The sequence below is a fragment of the Pimephales promelas genome, chromosome 8 (genome assembly GCF_988280905.1).
Source record: "Pimephales promelas chromosome 8, fPimPro1.hap1.1, whole genome shotgun sequence".
In the NCBI taxonomy this organism is placed as follows: Eukaryota; Metazoa; Chordata; class Actinopteri; order Cypriniformes; family Leuciscidae; genus Pimephales; species Pimephales promelas.
This window is the reverse complement of record NC_142776.1, coordinates 22,121,392-22,134,061: the sequence shown is the minus strand read 5'-3', so window position 1 is coordinate 22,134,061 and position 12,670 is coordinate 22,121,392. Positions and strand designations below refer to the sequence as shown.

General features: G+C 39.7%; 37 non-coding genes across 37 annotated transcripts; all 37 read left to right on the top strand.

Annotated features, from left to right (window-relative positions):
- Positions 1-247: 247 nt before the first annotated feature.
- Positions 248-319, top strand: trnaa-ugc (transfer RNA alanine (anticodon UGC)). The gene has a single exon. It is a non-coding gene; the product is annotated as a tRNA-Ala (tRNA).
- Positions 320-574: 255 nt separating this feature from the next.
- On the top strand, positions 575-646 carry trnaa-cgc (transfer RNA alanine (anticodon CGC)). Its single transcript has one exon. It is a non-coding gene; the product is annotated as a tRNA-Ala (tRNA).
- Positions 647-961: 315 nt separating this feature from the next.
- trnaa-ugc (transfer RNA alanine (anticodon UGC)) lies at positions 962-1,033 on the top strand. Its single transcript has one exon. It is a non-coding gene; the product is annotated as a tRNA-Ala (tRNA).
- A 254-nt stretch (positions 1,034-1,287) lies between these two features.
- On the top strand, positions 1,288-1,359 carry trnaa-cgc (transfer RNA alanine (anticodon CGC)). The gene has a single exon. It is a non-coding gene; the product is annotated as a tRNA-Ala (tRNA).
- Positions 1,360-1,504: 145 nt separating this feature from the next.
- On the top strand, positions 1,505-1,576 carry trnaa-ugc (transfer RNA alanine (anticodon UGC)). The gene has a single exon. It is a non-coding gene; the product is annotated as a tRNA-Ala (tRNA).
- A 362-nt stretch (positions 1,577-1,938) lies between these two features.
- On the top strand, positions 1,939-2,010 carry trnaa-ugc (transfer RNA alanine (anticodon UGC)). The gene has a single exon. It is a non-coding gene; the product is annotated as a tRNA-Ala (tRNA).
- Positions 2,011-2,438: 428 nt separating this feature from the next.
- trnaa-ugc (transfer RNA alanine (anticodon UGC)) lies at positions 2,439-2,510 on the top strand. Its single transcript has one exon. It is a non-coding gene; the product is annotated as a tRNA-Ala (tRNA).
- Positions 2,511-2,765: 255 nt separating this feature from the next.
- On the top strand, positions 2,766-2,837 carry trnaa-cgc (transfer RNA alanine (anticodon CGC)). The gene has a single exon. It is a non-coding gene; the product is annotated as a tRNA-Ala (tRNA).
- A 145-nt stretch (positions 2,838-2,982) lies between these two features.
- Positions 2,983-3,054, top strand: trnaa-ugc (transfer RNA alanine (anticodon UGC)). Its single transcript has one exon. It is a non-coding gene; the product is annotated as a tRNA-Ala (tRNA).
- A 254-nt stretch (positions 3,055-3,308) lies between these two features.
- Positions 3,309-3,380, top strand: trnaa-ugc (transfer RNA alanine (anticodon UGC)). Its single transcript has one exon. It is a non-coding gene; the product is annotated as a tRNA-Ala (tRNA).
- A 255-nt stretch (positions 3,381-3,635) lies between these two features.
- Positions 3,636-3,707, top strand: trnaa-cgc (transfer RNA alanine (anticodon CGC)). The gene has a single exon. It is a non-coding gene; the product is annotated as a tRNA-Ala (tRNA).
- Positions 3,708-4,022: 315 nt separating this feature from the next.
- Positions 4,023-4,094, top strand: trnaa-ugc (transfer RNA alanine (anticodon UGC)). The gene has a single exon. It is a non-coding gene; the product is annotated as a tRNA-Ala (tRNA).
- Positions 4,095-4,348: 254 nt separating this feature from the next.
- On the top strand, positions 4,349-4,420 carry trnaa-cgc (transfer RNA alanine (anticodon CGC)). Its single transcript has one exon. It is a non-coding gene; the product is annotated as a tRNA-Ala (tRNA).
- A 145-nt stretch (positions 4,421-4,565) lies between these two features.
- On the top strand, positions 4,566-4,637 carry trnaa-ugc (transfer RNA alanine (anticodon UGC)). Its single transcript has one exon. It is a non-coding gene; the product is annotated as a tRNA-Ala (tRNA).
- Positions 4,638-4,999: 362 nt separating this feature from the next.
- On the top strand, positions 5,000-5,071 carry trnaa-ugc (transfer RNA alanine (anticodon UGC)). The gene has a single exon. It is a non-coding gene; the product is annotated as a tRNA-Ala (tRNA).
- Positions 5,072-5,325: 254 nt separating this feature from the next.
- Positions 5,326-5,397, top strand: trnaa-ugc (transfer RNA alanine (anticodon UGC)). The gene has a single exon. It is a non-coding gene; the product is annotated as a tRNA-Ala (tRNA).
- A 255-nt stretch (positions 5,398-5,652) lies between these two features.
- On the top strand, positions 5,653-5,724 carry trnaa-ugc (transfer RNA alanine (anticodon UGC)). Its single transcript has one exon. It is a non-coding gene; the product is annotated as a tRNA-Ala (tRNA).
- A 362-nt stretch (positions 5,725-6,086) lies between these two features.
- Positions 6,087-6,158, top strand: trnaa-ugc (transfer RNA alanine (anticodon UGC)). The gene has a single exon. It is a non-coding gene; the product is annotated as a tRNA-Ala (tRNA).
- A 254-nt stretch (positions 6,159-6,412) lies between these two features.
- On the top strand, positions 6,413-6,484 carry trnaa-ugc (transfer RNA alanine (anticodon UGC)). Its single transcript has one exon. It is a non-coding gene; the product is annotated as a tRNA-Ala (tRNA).
- A 255-nt stretch (positions 6,485-6,739) lies between these two features.
- Positions 6,740-6,811, top strand: trnaa-cgc (transfer RNA alanine (anticodon CGC)). The gene has a single exon. It is a non-coding gene; the product is annotated as a tRNA-Ala (tRNA).
- Positions 6,812-7,126: 315 nt separating this feature from the next.
- On the top strand, positions 7,127-7,198 carry trnaa-ugc (transfer RNA alanine (anticodon UGC)). Its single transcript has one exon. It is a non-coding gene; the product is annotated as a tRNA-Ala (tRNA).
- Positions 7,199-7,452: 254 nt separating this feature from the next.
- On the top strand, positions 7,453-7,524 carry trnaa-cgc (transfer RNA alanine (anticodon CGC)). The gene has a single exon. It is a non-coding gene; the product is annotated as a tRNA-Ala (tRNA).
- Positions 7,525-7,669: 145 nt separating this feature from the next.
- On the top strand, positions 7,670-7,741 carry trnaa-ugc (transfer RNA alanine (anticodon UGC)). Its single transcript has one exon. It is a non-coding gene; the product is annotated as a tRNA-Ala (tRNA).
- Positions 7,742-8,103: 362 nt separating this feature from the next.
- trnaa-ugc (transfer RNA alanine (anticodon UGC)) lies at positions 8,104-8,175 on the top strand. Its single transcript has one exon. It is a non-coding gene; the product is annotated as a tRNA-Ala (tRNA).
- A 428-nt stretch (positions 8,176-8,603) lies between these two features.
- Positions 8,604-8,675, top strand: trnaa-ugc (transfer RNA alanine (anticodon UGC)). The gene has a single exon. It is a non-coding gene; the product is annotated as a tRNA-Ala (tRNA).
- A 255-nt stretch (positions 8,676-8,930) lies between these two features.
- trnaa-cgc (transfer RNA alanine (anticodon CGC)) lies at positions 8,931-9,002 on the top strand. The gene has a single exon. It is a non-coding gene; the product is annotated as a tRNA-Ala (tRNA).
- Positions 9,003-9,147: 145 nt separating this feature from the next.
- On the top strand, positions 9,148-9,219 carry trnaa-ugc (transfer RNA alanine (anticodon UGC)). The gene has a single exon. It is a non-coding gene; the product is annotated as a tRNA-Ala (tRNA).
- A 254-nt stretch (positions 9,220-9,473) lies between these two features.
- On the top strand, positions 9,474-9,545 carry trnaa-ugc (transfer RNA alanine (anticodon UGC)). The gene has a single exon. It is a non-coding gene; the product is annotated as a tRNA-Ala (tRNA).
- A 255-nt stretch (positions 9,546-9,800) lies between these two features.
- Positions 9,801-9,872, top strand: trnaa-cgc (transfer RNA alanine (anticodon CGC)). Its single transcript has one exon. It is a non-coding gene; the product is annotated as a tRNA-Ala (tRNA).
- A 315-nt stretch (positions 9,873-10,187) lies between these two features.
- trnaa-ugc (transfer RNA alanine (anticodon UGC)) lies at positions 10,188-10,259 on the top strand. The gene has a single exon. It is a non-coding gene; the product is annotated as a tRNA-Ala (tRNA).
- A 254-nt stretch (positions 10,260-10,513) lies between these two features.
- trnaa-cgc (transfer RNA alanine (anticodon CGC)) lies at positions 10,514-10,585 on the top strand. The gene has a single exon. It is a non-coding gene; the product is annotated as a tRNA-Ala (tRNA).
- A 145-nt stretch (positions 10,586-10,730) lies between these two features.
- Positions 10,731-10,802, top strand: trnaa-ugc (transfer RNA alanine (anticodon UGC)). Its single transcript has one exon. It is a non-coding gene; the product is annotated as a tRNA-Ala (tRNA).
- Positions 10,803-11,164: 362 nt separating this feature from the next.
- Positions 11,165-11,236, top strand: trnaa-ugc (transfer RNA alanine (anticodon UGC)). Its single transcript has one exon. It is a non-coding gene; the product is annotated as a tRNA-Ala (tRNA).
- Positions 11,237-11,490: 254 nt separating this feature from the next.
- trnaa-ugc (transfer RNA alanine (anticodon UGC)) lies at positions 11,491-11,562 on the top strand. The gene has a single exon. It is a non-coding gene; the product is annotated as a tRNA-Ala (tRNA).
- A 145-nt stretch (positions 11,563-11,707) lies between these two features.
- Positions 11,708-11,779, top strand: trnaa-ugc (transfer RNA alanine (anticodon UGC)). Its single transcript has one exon. It is a non-coding gene; the product is annotated as a tRNA-Ala (tRNA).
- A 254-nt stretch (positions 11,780-12,033) lies between these two features.
- trnaa-cgc (transfer RNA alanine (anticodon CGC)) lies at positions 12,034-12,105 on the top strand. The gene has a single exon. It is a non-coding gene; the product is annotated as a tRNA-Ala (tRNA).
- A 255-nt stretch (positions 12,106-12,360) lies between these two features.
- Positions 12,361-12,432, top strand: trnaa-ugc (transfer RNA alanine (anticodon UGC)). Its single transcript has one exon. It is a non-coding gene; the product is annotated as a tRNA-Ala (tRNA).
- The last annotated feature ends 238 nt before the right edge of the window (positions 12,433-12,670 follow it).

Here is a 12,670-nt window from a genome sequence, read left to right as displayed (position 1 = left end):
TTGATCTTTCCAACACTTGCTTTACTTGTTTTTAAACTCAGTGGTAGACCAAATCCTTCGCATGTATTAGGTCGTTGGTTCAATCCTCAGCATCTCCAAGCAATGTGTAATTGTCAAGTACTTTCTTTACTTTTGACTTGAACCTCAAAATTACTTTTGTATGCATTCCAGTTTTGACTTTTATAAACGAAAAAATTTGATATAAAGGCACATCTAGGTAAATAACAGAACAAGCTTATCTTCAAGAGGGGATGTAGCTCAGTGGTAGAGCGCATGCTTTGCATGTATGAGGTCCTGGGTTCAATCCCCAGCATCTCCAAGCAATGTTGATCTTTCCAACACTTGCTTTACTTGTTTTTAAACTCAGTGGTAGACCAAATCCTTCGCATGTATTAGGTCGTTGGTTCAATCCTCAGCATCTCCAAGCAATGTGGAATTGTCAAGTACTTTCTTTACTTTTGACTTGAACCTCAAAATTCCTTTTGTATGCATTCCAGTTTTGACTTTTATAAACGAAAAAAATTTGATATAAAGGCACATCTAGGTAAATAACAGAACACACTGGTCACAAAGAGGGGATGTAGCTCAGTGGTAGAGCGCATGCTTCGCATGTATGAGGTCCTGGGTTCAATCCCCAGCATCTCCAAGCAATGTTGATCTTTCCAACACTTGCTTTGCTTGTTTCTTTAACTCAGTGGTACAGCAAATCCTTCGCATGTATTAGGTCGTGGGTTCAATCCTCAGCATCTCCAAGCAATGTTGATCTTTCCAACACTTGCTTTGCTTGTTTCTTAAACCTCAATGCTAGAGCGCATGCTTCGGAACTTTCCAATACTTGCTTTGTTTGTGTCTTGAACCTCAAAATCACATTTCTATGCATTCCAGCTTTGACCTTAATAAACGGTAAATTTTAAATTAAAGGCACATCTAGGTAAGTAAAAGAACAAGCTTAATGACAAGAGGGGATGTAGCTCAGTGGTAGAGCGCATGCTTTGCATGTATGAGGTCCTGGGTTCAATCCCCAGCATCTCCAAGCAATGTTGATCTTTCCAACACTTGCTTCACTTGTTTTTAAACTCAGTGGTAGACCAAATCCTTCGCATGTATTAGGTCGTTGGTTCAATCCTCAGCATCTCCAAGCAATGTGTAATTGTCAAGTACTTTCTTTACTTTTGACTTGAACCTCAAAATTACTTTTGTATGCATTCCAGTTTTGACTTTTATAAACGAAAAAATTTGAGATAAAGGCACATCTAGGTAAATAACAGAACACACTGGTCACAAAGAGGGGATGTAGCTCAGTGGTAGAGCGCATGCTTCGCATGTATGAGGTCCTGGGTTCAATCCCCAGCATCTCCAAGCAATTTGGAGCTTACCAATACTTGTTTTGTGTCTTGAACCTCAAAGTCACATTTCTATGCATTCCAGCTTTGACCTTAATAAATGGTAAATTTTGATTTAAAGGCACATCTAGGTAAGTAACAGAACAAGCTTATCTTCAAGAGGGGATGTAGCTCAGTGGTAGAGCGCATGCTTTGCATGTATGAGGTCCTGGGTTCAATCCCCAGCATCTCCAAGCAATGTTGATCTTTCCATCACTTGCCTTGCTTGTTTCTTAAACCTCAGTGGTAGAGCACATGCTTAGCATGTATTAGGTCCTGGGTTTAATCCCAATTATCTCCAAGCAATGTTGATCTTTCCAACACTTGCTTTGCTTGTTTCTTTAACTCAGTGGTACAGCAAATCCTTCGCATGTATTAGGTCGTGGGTTCAATCCTCAGCATCTCCAAGCAATGTTGATCTTTCCAACACTTGCTTTGTTTGTGTCTTGAACCTCAAAATCACATTTCTATGCATTCCAGCTTTGACCTTAATAAACGGTACATTTTAATTTAAAGGCACATCTAGGTAAGAAACAGAACAAACTTATCTTTAGGAGGGGATGTAGCTCAGTGGTAGAGCGCATGCTTTGCATGTATGAGGTCCTGGGTTCAATCCCCAGCATCTCCAAGCAATGTTGATCTTTCAAGCACTTGCTTTACTTGTTTTGAAACTCAGTGGTAGAGCAAATCCTTCGGATGTATTAGGTCGTTGGTTCAATCCTCAGCATCTCCAAGCAATGTGTAATTGTCAAGTACTTTCTTTACTTTTGACTTGAACCTCAAAATTACTTTTGTATGCATTCCAGTTTTGACTTTTATAAACGAAAAAAATTTATATAAAGGCACATCTAGGTAAATAACAGAACACACTGGTCACAAAGAGGGGATGTAGCTCAGTGGTAGAGCGCATGCTTCGGAACTTTCCAATACTTGCTTTGTTTGTGTCTTGAACCTCAAAATCACATTTCTATGCATTCCAGCTTTGACCTTAATAAACGGTAAATTTTAAATTAAAGGCACATCTAGGTAAGTAAAAGAACAAGCTTAATGACAAGAGGGGATGTAGCTCAGTGGTAGAGCGCATGCTTTGCATGTATTAGGTCGTGGGTTCAATCCCCAGCATCTCCAAGCAATGTTGATCTTTCCAACACTTGCTTTACTTGTTTTTAAACTCAGTGGTAGAGCAAATCCTTCGCATGTATTAGGTCGTTGGTTCAATCCTCAGCATCTCCAAGCAATGTGTAATTGTCAAGTACTTTCTTTACTTTTGACTTGAACCTCAAAATTACTTTTGTATGCATTCCAGTTTTTGACTTTTATAAACGAAAAAATTTGATATAAAGGCACATCTAGGTAAATAACAGAACACACTGGTCACAAAGAGGGGATGTAGCTCAGTGGTAGAGCGCATGCTTCGCATGTATGAGGTCCTGGGTTCAATCCCCAGCATCTCCAAGCAATTTGGAGCTTACCAATACTTGTTTTGTGTCTTGAACCTCATAGTCACATTTCTATGCATTCCAGCTTTGACCTTAATAAACGGTAAATTTTAAATTAAAGGCACATCTAGGTAACTAAAAGAACAAGCTTAATTACAAGAGGGGATGTAGCTCAGTGGTAGAGCGCATGCTTTGCATGTATGAGGTCCTGGGTTCAATCCCCAGCATCTCCAAGCAATGTTGATCTTTCCAACACTTGCTTTACTTGTTTTTAAACTCAGTGGTAGACCAAATCCTTCGCATGTATTAGGTCGTTGGTTCAATCCTCAGCATCTCCAAGCAATGTGTAATTGTCAAGTACTTTCTTTACTTTTGACTTGAACCTCAAAATTACTTTTGTATGCATTCCAGTTTTGACTTTTATAAACGAAAAAATTTGATATAAAGGCACATCTAGGTAAATAACAGAACAAGCTTATCTTCAAGAGGGGATGTAGCTCAGTGGTAGAGCGCATGCTTTGCATGTATGAGGTCCTGGGTTCAATCCCCAGCATCTCCAAGCAATGTTGATCTTTCCAACACTTGCTTTACTTGTTTTTAAACTCAGTGGTAGACCAAATCCTTCGCATGTATTAGGTCGTTGGTTCAATCCTCAGCATCTCCAAGCAATGTGGAATTGTCAAGTACTTTTTTTACTTTTGACTTGAACCTCAAAATTCCTTTTGTATGCATTCCAGTTTTGACTTTTATAAACGAAAAAAATTTGATATAAAGGCACATCTAGGTAAATAACAGAACACACTGGTCACAAAGAGGGGATGTAGCTCAGTGGTAGAGCGCATGCTTCGCATGTATGAGGTCCTGGGTTCAATCCCCAGCATCTCCAAGCAATGTTGATCTTTCCAACACTTGCTTTGCTTGTTTCTTTAACTCAGTGGTACAGCAAATCCTTCGCATGTATTAGGTCGTGGGTTCAATCCTCAGCATCTCCAAGCAATGTTGATCTTTCCAACACTTGCTTTGCTTGTTTCTTAAACCTCAATGCTAGAGCGCATGCTTCGGAACTTTCCAATACTTGCTTTGTTTGTGTCTTGAACCTCAAAATCACATTTCTATGCATTCCAGCTTTGACCTTAATAAACGGTAAATTTTAAATTAAAGGCACATCTAGGTAAGTAAAAGAACAAGCTTAATGACAAGAGGGGATGTAGCTCAGTGGTAGAGCGCATGCTTTGCATGTATGAGGTCCTGGGTTCAATCCCCAGCATCTCCAAGCAATGTTGATCTTTCCAACACTTGCTTCACTTGTTTTTAAACTCAGTGGTAGACCAAATCCTTCGCATGTATTAGGTCGTTGGTTCAATCCTCAGCATCTCCAAGCAATGTGTAATTGTCAAGTACTTTCTTTACTTTTGACTTGAACCTCAAAATTACTTTTGTATGCATTCCAGTTTTGACTTTTATAAACGAAAAAATTTGATATAAAGGCACATCTAGGTAAATAACAGAACACACTGGTCACAAAGAGGGGATGTAGCTCAGTGGTAGCGCGCATGCTTCGCATGTATGAGGTCCTGGGTTCAATCCCCAGCATCTCCAAGCAATTTGGAGCTTACCAATACTTGTTTTGTGTCTTGAACCTCAAAGTCACATTTCTATGCATTCCAGCTTTGACCTTAATAAATGGTAAATTTTGATTTAAAGGCACATCTAGGTAAGTAACAGAACAAGCTTATCTTCAAGAGGGGATGTAGCTCAGTGGTAGAGCGCATGCTTTGCATGTATGAGGTCCTGGGTTCAATCCCCAGCATCTCCAAGCAATGTTGATCTTTCCATCACTTGCCTTGCTTGTTTCTTAAACCTCAGTGGTAGAGCACATGCTTAGCATGTATTAGGTCCTGGGTTTAATCCCAATTATCTCCAAGCAATGTTGATCTTTCCAACACTTGCTTTGCTTGTTTCTTTAACTCAGTGGTACAGCAAATCCTTCGCATGTATTAGGTCGTGGGTTCAATCCTCAGCATCTCCAAGCAATGTTGATCTTTCCAACACTTGCTTTGTTTGTGTCTTGAACCTCAAAATCACATTTCTATGCATTCCAGCTTTGACCTTAATAAACGGTAAATTTTAAATTAAAGGCACATCTAGGTAACTAAAAGAACAAGCTTAATTACAAGAGGGGATGTAGCTCAGTGGTAGAGCGCATGCTTTGCATGTATGAGGTCCTGGGTTCAATCCCCAGCATCTCCAAGCAATGTTGATCTTTCCAACACTTGCTTTACTTGTTTTTAAACTCAGTGGTAGACCAAATCCTTCGCATGTATTAGGTCGTTGGTTCAATCCTCAGCATCTCCAAGCAATGTGTAATTGTCAAGTACTTTCTTTACTTTTGACTTGAACCTTAAAATTACTTTTGTATGCATTCCAGTTTTGACTTTTATAAACGAAAAAATTTGATATAAAGGCACATCTAGGTAAATAACAGAACAAGCTTATCTTCAAGAGGGGATGTAGCTCAGTGGTAGAGCGCATGCTTTGCATGTATGAGGTCCTGGGTTCAATCCCCAGCATCTCCAAGCAATGTTGATCTTTCCAACACTTGCTTTACTTGTTTTTAAACTCAGTGGTAGACCAAATCCTTCGCATGTATTAGGTCGTTGGTTCAATCCTCAGCATCTCCAAGCAATGTGGAATTGTCAAGTACTTTCTTTACTTTTGACTTGAACCTCAAAATTCCTTTTGTATGCATTCCAGTTTTGACTTTTATAAACGAAAAAAATTTGATATAAAGGCACATCTAGGTAAATAACAGAACACACTGGTCACAAAGAGGGGATGTAGCTCAGTGGTAGAGCGCATGCTTTGCATGTATGAGGTCCTGGGTTCAATCCCCAGCATCTCCAAGCAATGTTGATCTTTCCATCACTTGCCTTGCTTGTTTCTTAAACCTCAGTGGTAGAGCACATGCTTAGCATGTATTAGGTCCTGGGTTTAATCCCAATTATCTCCAAGCAATGTTGATCTTTCCAACACTTGCTTTGCTTGTTTCTTTAACTCAGTGGTACAGCAAATCCTTCGCATGTATTAGGTCGTGGGTTCAATCCTCAGCATCTCCAAGCAATGTTGATCTTTCCAACACTTGCTTTGTTTGTGTCTTGAACCTCAAAATCACATTTCTATGCATTCCAGCTTTGACCTTAATAAACGGTAAATTTTAAATTAAAGGCACATCTAGGTAACTAAAAGAACAAGCTTAATTACAAGAGGGGATGTAGCTCAGTGGTAGAGCGCATGCTTTGCATGTATGAGGTCCTGGGTTCAATCCCCAGCATCTCCAAGCAATGTTGATCTTTCCAACACTTGCTTTACTTGTTTTTAAACTCAGTGGTAGACCAAATCCTTCGCATGTATTAGGTCGTTGGTTCAATCCTCAGCATCTCCAAGCAATGTGTAATTGTCAAGTACTTTCTTTACTTTTGACTTGAACCTCAAAATTACTTTTGTATGCATTCCAGTTTTGACTTTTATAAACGAAAAAATTTGATATAAAGGCACATCTAGGTAAATAACAGAACAAGCTTATCTTCAAGAGGGGATGTAGCTCAGTGGTAGAGCGCATGCTTTGCATGTATGAGGTCCTGGGTTCAATCCCCAGCATCTCCAAGCAATGTTGATCTTTCCAACACTTGCTTTACTTGTTTTTAAACTCAGTGGTAGACCAAATCCTTCGCATGTATTAGGTCGTTGGTTCAATCCTCAGCATCTCCAAGCAATGTGGAATTGTCAAGTACTTTCTTTACTTTTGACTTGAACCTCAAAATTCCTTTTGTATGCATTCCAGTTTTGACTTTTATAAACGAAAAAAATTTGATATAAAGGCACATCTAGGTAAATAACAGAACACACTGGTCACAAAGAGGGGATGTAGCTCAGTGGTAGAGCGCATGCTTCGCATGTATGAGGTCCTGGGTTCAATCCCCAGCATCTCCAAGCAATGTTGATCTTTCCAACACTTGCTTTGCTTGTTTCTTTAACTCAGTGGTACAGCAAATCCTTCGCATGTATTAGGTCGTGGGTTCAATCCTCAGCATCTCCAAGCAATGTTGATCTTTCCAACACTTGCTTTGCTTGTTTCTTAAACCTCAATGCTAGAGCGCATGCTTCGGAACTTTCCAATACTTGCTTTGTTTGTGTCTTGAACCTCAAAATCACATTTCTATGCATTCCAGCTTTGACCTTAATAAACGGTAAATTTTAAATTAAAGGCACATCTAGGTAAGTAAAAGAACAAGCTTAATGACAAGAGGGGATGTAGCTCAGTGGTAGAGCGCATGCTTTGCATGTATGAGGTCCTGGGTTCAATCCCCAGCATCTCCAAGCAATGTTGATCTTTCCAACACTTGCTTCACTTGTTTTTAAACTCAGTGGTAGACCAAATCCTTCGCATGTATTAGGTCGTTGGTTCAATCCTCAGCATCTCCAAGCAATGTGTAATTGTCAAGTACTTTCTTTACTTTTGACTTGAACCTCAAAATTACTTTTGTATGCATTCCAGTTTTGACTTTTATAAACGAAAAAATTTGAGATAAAGGCACATCTAGGTAAATAACAGAACACACTGGTCACAAAGAGGGGATGTAGCTCAGTGGTAGAGCGCATGCTTCGCATGTATGAGGTCCTGGGTTCAATCCCCAGCATCTCCAAGCAATTTGGAGCTTACCAATACTTGTTTTGTGTCTTGAACCTCAAAGTCACATTTCTATGCATTCCAGCTTTGACCTTAATAAATGGTAAATTTTGATTTAAAGGCACATCTAGGTAAGTAACAGAACAAGCTTATCTTCAAGAGGGGATGTAGCTCAGTGGTAGAGCGCATGCTTTGCATGTATGAGGTCCTGGGTTCAATCCCCAGCATCTCCAAGCAATGTTGATCTTTCCATCACTTGCCTTGCTTGTTTCTTAAACCTCAGTGGTAGAGCACATGCTTAGCATGTATTAGGTCCTGGGTTTAATCCCAATTATCTCCAAGCAATGTTGATCTTTCCAACACTTGCTTTGCTTGTTTCTTTAACTCAGTGGTACAGCAAATCCTTCGCATGTATTAGGTCGTGGGTTCAATCCTCAGCATCTCCAAGCAATGTTGATCTTTCCAACACTTGCTTTGTTTGTGTCTTGAACCTCAAAATCACATTTCTATGCATTCCAGCTTTGACCTTAATAAACGGTACATTTTAATTTAAAGGCACATCTAGGTAAGAAACAGAACAAACTTATCTTTAGGAGGGGATGTAGCTCAGTGGTAGAGCGCATGCTTTGCATGTATGAGGTCCTGGGTTCAATCCCCAGCATCTCCAAGCAATGTTGATCTTTCAAGCACTTGCTTTACTTGTTTTGAAACTCAGTGGTAGAGCAAATCCTTCGGATGTATTAGGTCGTTGGTTCAATCCTCAGCATCTCCAAGCAATGTGTAATTGTCAAGTACTTTCTTTACTTTTGACTTGAACCTCAAAATTACTTTTGTATGCATTCCAGTTTTGACTTTTATAAACGAAAAAAATTTATATAAAGGCACATCTAGGTAAATAACAGAACACACTGGTCACAAAGAGGGGATGTAGCTCAGTGGTAGAGCGCATGCTTCGGAACTTTCCAATACTTGCTTTGTTTGTGTCTTGAACCTCAAAATCACATTTCTATGCATTCCAGCTTTGACCTTAATAAACGGTAAATTTTAAATTAAAGGCACATCTAGGTAAGTAAAAGAACAAGCTTAATGACAAGAGGGGATGTAGCTCAGTGGTAGAGCGCATGCTTTGCATGTATTAGGTCGTGGGTTCAATCCCCAGCATCTCCAAGCAATGTTGATCTTTCCAACACTTGCTTTACTTGTTTTTAAACTCAGTGGTAGAGCAAATCCTTCGCATGTATTAGGTCGTTGGTTCAATCCTCAGCATCTCCAAGCAATGTGTAATTGTCAAGTACTTTCTTTACTTTTGACTTGAACCTCAAAATTACTTTTGTATCAATTCCAGTTTTTGACTTTTATAAACGAAAAAATTTGATATAAAGGCACATCTAGGTAAATAACAGAACACACTGGTCACAAAGAGGGGATGTAGCTCAGTGGTAGAGCGCATGCTTCGCATGTATGAGGTCCTGGGTTCAATCCCCAGCATCTCCAAGCAATTTGGAGCTTACCAATACTTGTTTTGTGTCTTGAACCTCATAGTCACATTTCTATGCATTCCAGCTTTGACCTTAATAAACGGTAAATTTTAAATTAAAGGCACATCTAGGTAACTAAAAGAACAAGCTTAATTACAAGAGGGGATGTAGCTCAGTGGTAGAGCGCATGCTTTGCATGTATGAGGTCCTGGGTTCAATCCCCAGCATCTCCAAGCAATGTTGATCTTTCCAACACTTGCTTTACTTGTTTTTAAACTCAGTGGTAGACCAAATCCTTCGCATGTATTAGGTCGTTGGTTCAATCCTCAGCATCTCCAAGCAATGTGTAATTGTCAAGTACTTTCTTTACTTTTGACTTGAACCTCAAAATTACTTTTGTATGCATTCCAGTTTTGACTTTTATAAACGAAAAAATTTGATATAAAGGCACATCTAGGTAAATAACAGAACAAGCTTATCTTCAAGAGGGGATGTAGCTCAGTGGTAGAGCGCATGCTTTGCATGTATGAGGTCCTGGGTTCAATCCCCAGCATCTCCAAGCAATGTTGATCTTTCCAACACTTGCTTTACTTGTTTTTAAACTCAGTGGTAGACCAAATCCTTCGCATGTATTAGGTCGTTGGTTCAATCCTCAGCATCTCCAAGCAATGTGGAATTGTCAAGTACTTTTTTTACTTTTGACTTGAACCTCAAAATTCCTTTTGTATGCATTCCAGTTTTGACTTTTATAAACGAAAAAAATTTGATATAAAGGCACATCTAGGTAAATAACAGAACACACTGGTCACAAAGAGGGGATGTAGCTCAGTGGTAGAGCGCATGCTTCGCATGTATGAGGTCCTGGGTTCAATCCCCAGCATCTCCAAGCAATGTTGATCTTTCCAACACTTGCTTTGCTTGTTTCTTTAACTCAGTGGTACAGCAAATCCTTCGCATGTATTAGGTCGTGGGTTCAATCCTCAGCATCTCCAAGCAATGTTGATCTTTCCAACACTTGCTTTGCTTGTTTCTTAAACCTCAATGCTAGAGCGCATGCTTCGGAACTTTCCAATACTTGCTTTGTTTGTGTCTTGAACCTCAAAATCACATTTCTATGCATTCCAGCTTTGACCTTAATAAACGGTAAATTTTAAATTAAAGGCACATCTAGGTAAGTAAAAGAACAAGCTTAATGACAAGAGGGGATGTAGCTCAGTGGTAGAGCGCATGCTTTGCATGTATGAGGTCCTGGGTTCAATCCCCAGCATCTCCAAGCAATGTTGATCTTTCCAACACTTGCTTTACTTGTTTTTAAACTCAGTGGTAGACCAAATCCTTCGCATGTATTAGGTCGTTGGTTCAATCCTCAGCATCTCCAAGCAATGTGTAATTGTCAAGTACTTTCTTTACTTTTGACTTGAACCTCAAAATTACTTTTGTATGCATTCCAGTTTTGACTTTTATAAACGAAAAAATTTGATATAAAGGCACATCTAGGTAAATAACAGAACACACTGGTCACAAAGAGGGGATGTAGCTCAGTGGTAGAGCGCATGCTTCGCATGTATGAGGTCCTGGGTTCAATCCCCAGCATCTCCAAGCAATTTGGAGCTTACCAATACTTGTTTTGTGTCTTGAACCTCAAAGTCACATTTCTATGCATTCCAGCTTTGACCTTAATAAATGGTAAATTTTGATTTAAAGGCACATCTAGGTAAGTAACAGAACAAGCTTATCTTCAAGAGGGGATGTAGCTCAGTGGTAGAGCGCATGCTTTGCATGTATGAGGTCCTGGGTTCAATCCCCAGCATCTCCAAGCAATGTTGATCTTTCCATCACTTGCCTTGCTTGTTTCTTAAACCTCAGTGGTAGAGCACATGCTTAGCATGTATTAGGTCCTGGGTTTAATCCCAATTATCTCCAAGCAATGTTGATCTTTCCAACACTTGCTTTGCTTGTTTCTTTAACTCAGTGGTACAGCAAATCCTTCGCATGTATTAGGTCGTGGGTTCAATCCTCAGCATCTCCAAGCAATGTTGATCTTTCCAACACTTGCTTTGTTTGTGTCTTGAACCTCAAAATCACATTTCTATGCATTCCAGCTTTGACCTTAATAAACGGTACATTTTAATTTAAAGGCACATCTAGGTAAGAAACAGAACAAACTTATCTTTAGGAGGGGATGTAGCTCAGTGGTAGAGCGCATGCTTTGCATGTATGAGGTCCTGGGTTCAATCCCCAGCATCTCCAAGCAATGTTGATCTTTCAAGCACTTGCTTTACTTGTTTTGAAACTCAGTGGTAGAGCAAATACTTCGGATGTATTAGGTCGTTGGTTCAATCCTCAGCATCTCCAAGCAATGTGTAATTGTCAAGTACTTTCTTTACTTTTGACTTGAACCTCAAAATTACTTTTGTATGCATTCCAGTTTTGACTTTTATAAACGAAAAAAATTTATATAAAGGCACATCTAGGTAAATAACAGAACACACTGGTCACAAAGAGGGGATGTAGCTCAGTGGTAGAGCGCATGCTTTGCATGTATGAGGTCCTGGGTTCAATCCCCAGCATCTCCAAGCAGTTTGGAGCTTACCAATACTTGTTTTGTGTCTTGAACCTCAAAGTCACATTTCTATGCATTCCAGCTTTGACCTTAATAAACGGTACATTTTAATTTAAAGGCACATCTAGGTAAGTAACAGAACAAACTTATCTTTAAGAGGGGATGTAGCTCAGTGGTAGAGCGCATGCTTTGCATGTATGAGGTCCTGGGTTCAATCCCCAGCATCTCCAAGCAATGTTGATCTTTCAAGCACTTGCTTTACTTGTTTTGAAACTCAGTGGTAGAGCAAATCCTTCGCATGTATTAGGTCGTTGGTTCAATCCTCAGCATCTCCAAGCAATGTGTAATTGTCAAGTACTTTCTTTACTTTTGACTTGAACCTCAAAATTACTTTTGTATGCATTCCAGTTTTGACTTTTATAAACGAAAAAAATTTATATAAAGGCACATCTAGGTAAATAACAGAACACACTGGTCACAAAGAGGGGATGTAGCTCAGTGGTAGAGCGCATGCTTCGCATGTATGAGGTCCTGGGTTCAATCCCCAGCATCTCCAAGCAATGTTGATCTTTCCAACACTTGCTTTACTTGTTTCTTTAACTCAGTGGTACAGCAAATCCTTCGCATGTATTAGGTCGTGGGTTCAATCCTCAGCATCTCCAAGCAATGTTGATCTTTCCAACACTTGCTTTGTTTGTGTCTTGAACCTCAAAATCACATTTCTACGCATTCCAGCTTTGACCTTAATAACCTTTAAATTTTGATTTAAAGGCACATCTAGGTAAATAACAGAACAATCTGATCTTCAAGAGGGGATGTAGCTCAGTGGTAGAGCGCATGCTTTGCATGTATGAGGTCCTGGGTTCAATCCCCAGCATCTCCAAGCAATGTTGATCTTTCCATCACCTGCCTTGCTTGTTTCTTAAACCTCAGTGGTAGAGCACATGCTTAGCATGTATTAGGTCCTGGGTTTAATCTAACACAGTCTCATCCCAAATCGTCATATAACTGACGTTTTGGGACGTATTTTGACCATACGTCAATATCCGCCTTTTTAGGGCCCCCTTAAACGTCGGTAGATGGCGATCCCGGGCCGTCATACAACTGACGCTTTACCTTTA